At 31.2% G+C, this 8062-nt stretch overlaps 2 long non-coding RNA genes across 6 annotated transcripts; one reads left to right on the forward strand and one right to left on the reverse strand.

Moving 5' to 3' along the window:
* Positions 1-1277: 1277 nt before the first annotated feature.
* Positions 1278-4676, forward strand: LOC107366766 (uncharacterized). 5 transcript variants are annotated; one of them, XR_003083166.2, is made up of 5 exons: positions 1278-1648; positions 1725-2017; positions 2301-2620; positions 2862-3747; positions 3864-4676. It is a non-coding gene; the product is annotated as an uncharacterized LOC107366766 (long non-coding RNA). The 5 variants fall into 5 exon arrangements; XR_001569747.3 differs by having other exon boundaries at positions 2313-2620; positions 3860-4676; XR_016199349.1 differs by having other exon boundaries at positions 1278-1644; positions 3860-4676.
* A 1513-nt stretch (positions 4677-6189) lies between these two features.
* LOC149094047 (uncharacterized) lies at positions 6190-7857 on the reverse strand. The gene is made up of 2 exons (XR_016199357.1): positions 7470-7857; positions 6190-7315 (listed from the first exon to the last, which is right to left on the reverse strand). It is a non-coding gene; the product is annotated as an uncharacterized LOC149094047 (long non-coding RNA).
* Between the last annotated feature and the right edge of the window lie 205 nt (positions 7858-8062).

The following is an 8062-nucleotide window of genomic DNA, read 5'->3' on the forward strand; positions in this document are numbered from 1 at the left end:
ATGTTTCTCACATAAAAAAAATCATAAGAATCGATCTTCTTAAAGAAATATATTTTCTTGCAAACTCGATCAACTGAATTAAGATTGCATGAGATGGAAATTCAGAATTTTTTTCCTTCTAATCTTCAAGAAAATGGTTTCAGGTTCGTCGCTAAGATTATTTTGTACGGCTCTACTTTAATTACTTTTGATATCAGCGTTGATCTTGTTGGAAGATAATCAATACGAGCTTCACTCAACATCATTAATTAAAGACTGAAACTGGAAATATATTTTGCCATAGATCAGTTGACTTAATGAAATGGCAACAATTTAAGATCTTTTCATTACATTAAACAAAAATGTATTTCTAAAGACTGTGATCTTGATCAGATCGAGGCTTTGACTTACAATTTACTTCAATTTATGACCGAGTTTTGCTTCAACTTTTAATTTTCTTGACCATTAAATCATTGGTTCTTGAATTTCCAACTCAAAAGACGTTCATTGTCAATATGATTTGCTTTCATATTAGTTGTAAATTAAAACACCAATTTAGCAATCAAATAATTTAGTTTCATTTTCATTTGGGTTTGGGTTAACGCTGATAGCCTAGCGTCATCTTTTGGTGCGAAAATAAAGGATGGATTTGATTTGTCGATTATAGATGGCAGTGTATATTGTAAAGTTACTCTTTGGTGGAGGGTAAACAAACTTTTGAATTAAAGCTTCTGATTTTGTTTCTGTTGATGTACTTTGGGTGTTTCAAGTTGTGATGATCATTTCAAGCTGTTCAAAGTGAACATTTGTTTTCCTTGGTGAAAAGATGAATCTGACGAGAATGTTGAAACTCATTCTGAGTTGTTGTTGGAATGAGAAAGAAAGAAAAAACAAATCGATTGGATTTTTATGTGGTAAAGTTCAGTGAACTAACCATTCTATTGTGAGTTGATCATTTTTTTCGAGATAAAAGAGTGAAAAAAAAGACTTTTCATTAGAGAGGATGAAGATGTGGATGATGAAGATTTAATGTAAAGGAAAAAAGAAGCGGAAAAGAGTAAAGAAAGTCAAAATCTGATTTGAATTTGGTATTGACGAGTTCAAGTTGTTTAAGTACATACAGTCATAATTTTTTCTGTTGGATTCACTACAATTGCACTCTAATTAGACTGATTTTTCTTTCCAACCATGATTAAATCAAGATGGAAAGAGTTGGTTTTTATAATTGATTAATTGATTTTTTTGAGAAAATTGTCTTTTCATTTTACCCGCTCTTTCTTGTTGCCCGCCATTAATCAATTAGGATCCGTTAGCTTTCTGTTTCTGTTGGCTTGTCTTGTTAATTAGTATTGATTTTTGTTTAATTGTTTTTCTATTGAATTTTTCAAATTGTTTAATTGTGTTTATCTTTTTAATCCTCACTCTTTACCAGATTACATTAGGTTAATTGAATTATTTCTTTTAATTTGATTATTAGTGTTTGCTTCATCCAATATTTCCCGGACAACAGCAAGTGCAACCAGGAATTTTGTTTTCTTTCTTTGGAAAAATTTAAATTTAAATTCGTTAATTCTACTAATTATTTACTCAAAAGCTATGTCACCATTTCACTCATGTTAATGAAGGATTGATTGTGTGAGAAAAAATAGCGGAACATCTGATAATGTGAGTAAGTATATGCTAAGAAGCTTTAAGACTTTCGCTTTCTCTATAATAATCCGTATTTTTTTCATCTTCATTTCTAGCTTGATTGTTTCCACTATTAGATGTAATCAAGAGGCAATCCTGTTATCTATAGTTGAAGTTACGGATCAGTATTTCATGTTATCAAGCCAAGATATAATTGAATGGCTACAAAAGGTACAACGGTTTAAAAGTAAACGGATTGGTCTTAATGGGAAGTTAAAGTAAAGAATGGCAACCAGAAAAGAGTGAAATTGATTTTGACAGATTCAGTTAGGATGATCATTTAAACTAACAATTGGTGTGCAATAGCAACGTAAAGAGAGAAGGAAAGCTAAACAATGGCCGAATAAAGGTAGTGTTTAGTACAATTGATCATCATTGATGCTATAATGTAGAGAATCAATGATTTTCTTAAAACCATGTTGACTGGTGCTGTTATTCATGTCGATTATTGTGGTGCTGATAGTGTAGTTTTACAAGTTTTCATTTCTTGCCAATCAACCAACAATCAGCCTATTCTTTTAAGCTTATCCAATTTCGAGGTCAACTGTTTATCCCTCTCACTCTTTGCTGGATACTATTAATTCATTCTGTTTTTTTTATTCCTACCATTTTAATATAAATATATATATAAGTTAAATTTATAGCAAACCAAGTTGTGAGAAGATGCTAATTCAATAAGCGTAAAACAAGATGAAAAATCGATTCCAGGTCAAAAGCCTGATCAAACCTGTCCATTTCATTTCAAGGGTTCAGTTTCAATTGGTGATGATGAACATGATGCAAAAAAAAGTGAAGCCTGTGCATAGTTAATCATGCAAGATAAAATATTTTGATGAACAACATCAACTCTTCTGTTTACTATTGCCTGCTAAAATATATCAAGTAACATGAAATTGAGAAGAGGATAAACATGATCAACACCAATGCCATTGAGACCAACAACAACATAAATGTAATTGCTAAATCAAGGATTTGAAATTGTTGGATTTTGGTTGTCATAAAATTTGGCCTTTCTAAGAATCAACCAGCAACATCAACACCTATTTGCTCTAACTAATAGTTCAAAATTCATTCCAAGTTAAATTTTAACTCGCAATTCATTACTTTAACACAATCTCTAACATTTCTTCTGTTTTTGTTCATGCATAATTAATGATTGCAATTTTTTTCTCAATTTTTACACTTTCCTTCAGTTACACCCAATATTCTATGGCTTAAATCGATTTTGTCTGACCTGGTATCATTCTTGTTCTCAATGTTATCATTACATCAAATTGGGTTATATCCTATTGGCCTATGTCAAAACAAATCCCACTGACCTCTAAAATGAATGGCAATTTCCTGATCTACGGCTTTCTAGGTTAAACAAACTACCACAATCACGTCAAATACCAAGTGTAAATAATTCAATAATATTAAGCGAGAGAGAACCAGTTTATCGTTACATTTCTTGGATATTTATTTGGTGTTTGCAGATAGCAGATTTAAACAAGAAAATAGGCAAAGTAATTGGTGTTAATAATAATTGATGGAATCTATGTCAGCAAAGAAAGCAAAGACTCAATGAACAACCCATTTGCAATTACCAGTGGCCTAACAAGTAAACAAGATTGATCTTGATCATTGTAAACATTTTAGGGGGCAAAGATGAATATAACCATGGTCAAGAAATAATTTAACAATGTGAGAAAAGAAGTCCAATAACTAATGTAGATTGATGACCTAAATGTATGGCCTTAGATCAACCTCATTTTCTACCAACAAACTGACCCATGTTGGTAAAATTGTTGTTGTTACCGTTGGATCTGGATTTTTGTCTAGCCTGAGATTGATTGCATTTATTTTGGTTTTCATCGAAACAAGAGCAATTGCTTTTCACCAACCTGAAAAATGAAACTAGAGTCAGAACCGATATCCTCAGCAAAATGGACTGCTTTTAACTTAATTTATTGCAGATCCCATTGACATTGATAAAACTAACAAGAAATATTAATCAAGGAATAAATTGACAATTGCTTTACCAGATGAAATAAACCCACTTGTGTGACAATAAAAATGAAAGACAAGGTATCGGTACAAGTGAGTACAATTTTAGATGAAGATGATAATCACAATTAGATTGAAATAATTATAATAATTTAATTTGTTTTTTATCTCTTTTTTGCATGATGAAATGATGACCTTTGCAAAGGCAGACCAAGGTTAAATGCGATTTGTATCTCAACATGAATGGGACTAAAGAACGGAAAAGTATAAATATGATACTCTTTTTTATTCATTTGATGGTGTCACATGGCGTTTCAATGGATACAGTTTAATGAGATGTGAAGATAATACTGAAAGATAATGTTGACTAAGTGAAAGAGTTTTATGTTACTGGACCTTTAAACGAACCTGAAAAAGATTAAAAAATGAACTCAATGTTGGCCAAAAAAAGGACAGAAACAACTTTAATCGATATTTTTGGGCACACTTTTTTTTCTCTCTTCTTTCGAGACAAAATTTATCATCTTGAAAACTCTTCAGGAGGCGATTATCATTTGCTGTGCTGATGATGGTGCGTTGGAACATGTAAAGAAAGATTTTACTTGTGATTTGCCATTTTTATATCATGGATTCCCCTTGTCATCTTCATTAACATCTTTAACTCGTTCAAAAAAAGGAGGCAAAAAAAAGATTGAAACTGAAACAAGAAGAAAACAGAAACAGATTTAGATAAAGATGAAGCTCAGCAAAGGGCAAGATAAATAGCCGAATATTGCTTTCTCCCTTTTAACTGGATCATCTCTCCCTTTGACCAGATTTCAGGCCAATGATGATCTAAAGCCCGTCGACAACTTTCAATGACACCAAAATATTGAATGAAAAAAGTGGCCTTGAGTTGGTTAAGTGAGAGGAGGTCATTGATATGGGTCAGTTGAATCTATCATTTCAATCTTTTTATAATAACTTGTAATAATAAATGTATTATCATTACATGAAGATGATAATGATTATTGTAAATATTATAAGATGTGTTGTGTATTATTTTAATCAATTGAAAGAGATACTTGAGTGATTGGAATGAAAGAAAAACGTTGAATTGTTGTCTTTTGATGGGTAATAACAGTGTTGATGTATATTAATTATGAAAATGTGATTCTACCATTTATTCTTGCTGTCAATTATAAAGAATTGAAGGTTTCTCATCAATTAAATGTTAAGGTGATTAGTGTAAAAAACAATTGTATTATTACTATCATTATCCATCAATTTTGTGTTTTACGTTTGTTTTTATGAGCATTTTGCTTGATGAAACACTCAACAAAAGAAAACAAAAAGAAACGCAAAAATACAGTCAAAGTGTTTAGTAAAGTGTAATCAGGTAAACATTGAGTTTCCAAAATAATTCAGATAATTTAAATTGAAATGTATTGTTGGATAAGGCAAAGGAAGAGTAAAAAAAAAGGAAGGAAGAAAATTCAGAAAATGAAGAAACAAGTTGATTAATGAATGGGTTTCTCCCAATAGAACTAATAATGGCAACAATCATGTTCTTACCTTACATCATCATGACCATCATCAACATCAACAACATCAACAACAACCTGGTAAACAATATCATAATCGGGAAATTAATCTTGGTAAATGTTGGTCAATTTGAGTGATAATTTCCGTACTCAATGTTGAGCTAAACATCAGTGGAAAAATTAATTTTCAATTGTGGGCTTGTTTTGTCTTAATTGTTGCTTATTGTTGATGCTATCATTAATGATAAACATGCATAAAGCATGGTTACAGGATGGATGATTAAAACCTACCTTTTAACAATCAATTGTACTGTAAATTAATAGCCAAAAGGTACAAGTGAAAGTTTAACCCAATATGAGCAAAATATTGGAAACAAATGGTAAACTGTTTACCAATATTAATTGATATTACCATTAATGATGTTTACTGATTATTTGTTGCTTTTGTTTTCACTAATTAAATGTCATTAAAATGCAACTTTCAAGTAAACCCAATCATAAAGTTCAATATGATTATCATTGATTAACCTGATAACTTACGCCTTTCTCCTTGTTTTTTTCAATCAACTATTACTATGGACAAACTGCTACTCCAAATTGTGTTAAACAATTTACTTTCACCATTTTCATTGCCGGCAAAATTTACCTCATTACCTGTCCAATCATTTAATTTATTGTTTACAACTCAATTTACTGGTCAAACCTTTGTTTTATACTTCGTTGTTAATTTATTGACCAGCAATGTCGGCAAAGAATTGACTGGATAATTACAAGATGGCCAAATGTATTAACAATTACTTTATAACCAATTGACTTTATTTTGCTTTTTAACAGCTTGCATTATTTCATCAGTTTTTTTGGTGATTTCATTTCATCCATTGGTGATAGATTTTCTTGATTGTTTGCGCTCCATTGATTTTCCCTTGATTGCTTTGTTGTTGCTCATGTTTGTTGTGATATCATGATTATTTGAGTTATTTTAAGGTGAGGAAAGAGTAAAGAAATTGATCAATAAAACATTTACTTTTTTATTTAACAAAAATTGTATGGTTATGTGAATGATTAATTTTGCCCTTTTTTCATTGAAACATGATTGAAATGATGTTTAAATGTATTTCATGATGATGTTGATGATGAAGAGTAACATTAGTTTGACATAAACTATCATTAAATGGATGGAAAAGAAAGAGAAAAGATATTTAATTGGCATTCTAGGGCAAGAATCGGGCTGATTTTGGATTCTCTAACCCAGAAAATTGAAATGAAAGAAAGAAAAATTAAGTAGTGAGGCTTTTTGAAAATTGGTTAACTTTTTTTTCAAAAATTACACTAATCATGGAGGAATCATTAAATATTATTTCGCCCCCTTCAAGCGCCAATTTAAACATTATCCAAGAAATTATCTGTTTTCATCGAAATATAATCAGCTTGATTACCGTTCGTCTGCAAACCAATTCAGTCTAACCATTTGGTTTGATTCGTTTTTTTGAATCTCTATCATACACTTTTCCATTATCTGGTCACAATTGGAAAGTATAACAAGGTGTGGTTGCTGATTTTTGATTTAACTCTTTCGATTAACAGGCAAGCTGAAATATTTTTAACCAATCATCATTTCTTTGTTATAATCGCTACCCTAGGGGCAAAATTATCCCAACCAAATGCACGCTTATTGAAAATATTAAGTTATCAATATTAACGATGAACATCACTCGATTTGGCATGAAGGCTTAACTATCGTCACCATCACTTCCGATCTTTAGGTTGACTTTTAATGTATCATCTTGTTAAACTATTGATGAGCATGGCGATGATAATGATGTTCCTGTCAAGTTGCATTACAGTTCATTCGATAATCAAGGTAGAGTGGAGCGAACAATTAAAATCACGTTTATGTCCATCATTAGTAATAAATCAATCGCTGTATCAACATTAATGATAGACTTAACATCTTAATCATTAGCCAATTTCAACTCCTGTAAATGTTTTATATTTTTCCTTGGAAGCAGACGATTCCTTTCCATTCATGGAAGGTGAGATAAATCAAATTAAACTGATTAAACCAGCTTCCCTCAATTGAAGTATATTGACTTTGGATAAAATCTCGGCAGCCAGGTATTCAGTGAGTTAGATTGGGCCTGAAAAAAAAACAAAAAGACACCCAGAGTTTAGTTAATCAAGCGGACTGATTGGAAGAGGTGAGAAGGGAAAAAGATTGAGAGACAAAAGAAGACAATCTAATACAGTGAGTCAAGTTAATTTAGTTAACAGTTTACAATTAAAAAATCTTACCTTTCCTTCCTTCTTTGCTGTTGTTGGCCTCTTCCAAGTAGGAAACTCAACGTTGCTCGATTAGGCTGCATCATTTTTCTGTTCAATGATTTTGTTAATTGGTGAAAAAAAGGCACCCTTGAGATTGTCTTAACTTGATTTGTGATCCTATGATCACCTAATAATCAGCTGTTTCACACAAGTGTTGATTTAGGACTTGATAAAGCAAGTAAAATACAAAAAAAACTCAACTAATTAGACACTAAAAAGTAAAGCAGAATTGGATCTCAACAAATTACAAAATGGTAAGACAAAATCTGGTAAACAATGGGTTGAGTCACACCGTTTAAGCGCCATTTTCCCAGAGAGCCAAATTCAATTTACATTAAGGAAAGTCTGTTGCCATAAAATCTGGTTAATTAAATTTCAACAATTAACCAAATAGACAGATTTTCTCATATCTTCTTCCTATTTGCCTGAGTAAATAGAACCACTTGATTGTTCACTTAAACATTGTGTTTTCAAGTCAATCAAGGGTTGCTTGTAAAAAGCTTGAGACCAATAGAGTTGACAATGATTTGATCTGATATTAAACATCAACTGATCATCATTAT

This window comes from Tetranychus urticae, chromosome 2 (genome assembly GCF_039701765.1).
Source record: "Tetranychus urticae isolate SD_2017Ah chromosome 2, NJAU_TeUrti_SD_1.0, whole genome shotgun sequence".
In the NCBI taxonomy this organism is placed as follows: domain Eukaryota; kingdom Metazoa; phylum Arthropoda; class Arachnida; order Trombidiformes; family Tetranychidae; genus Tetranychus; species Tetranychus urticae.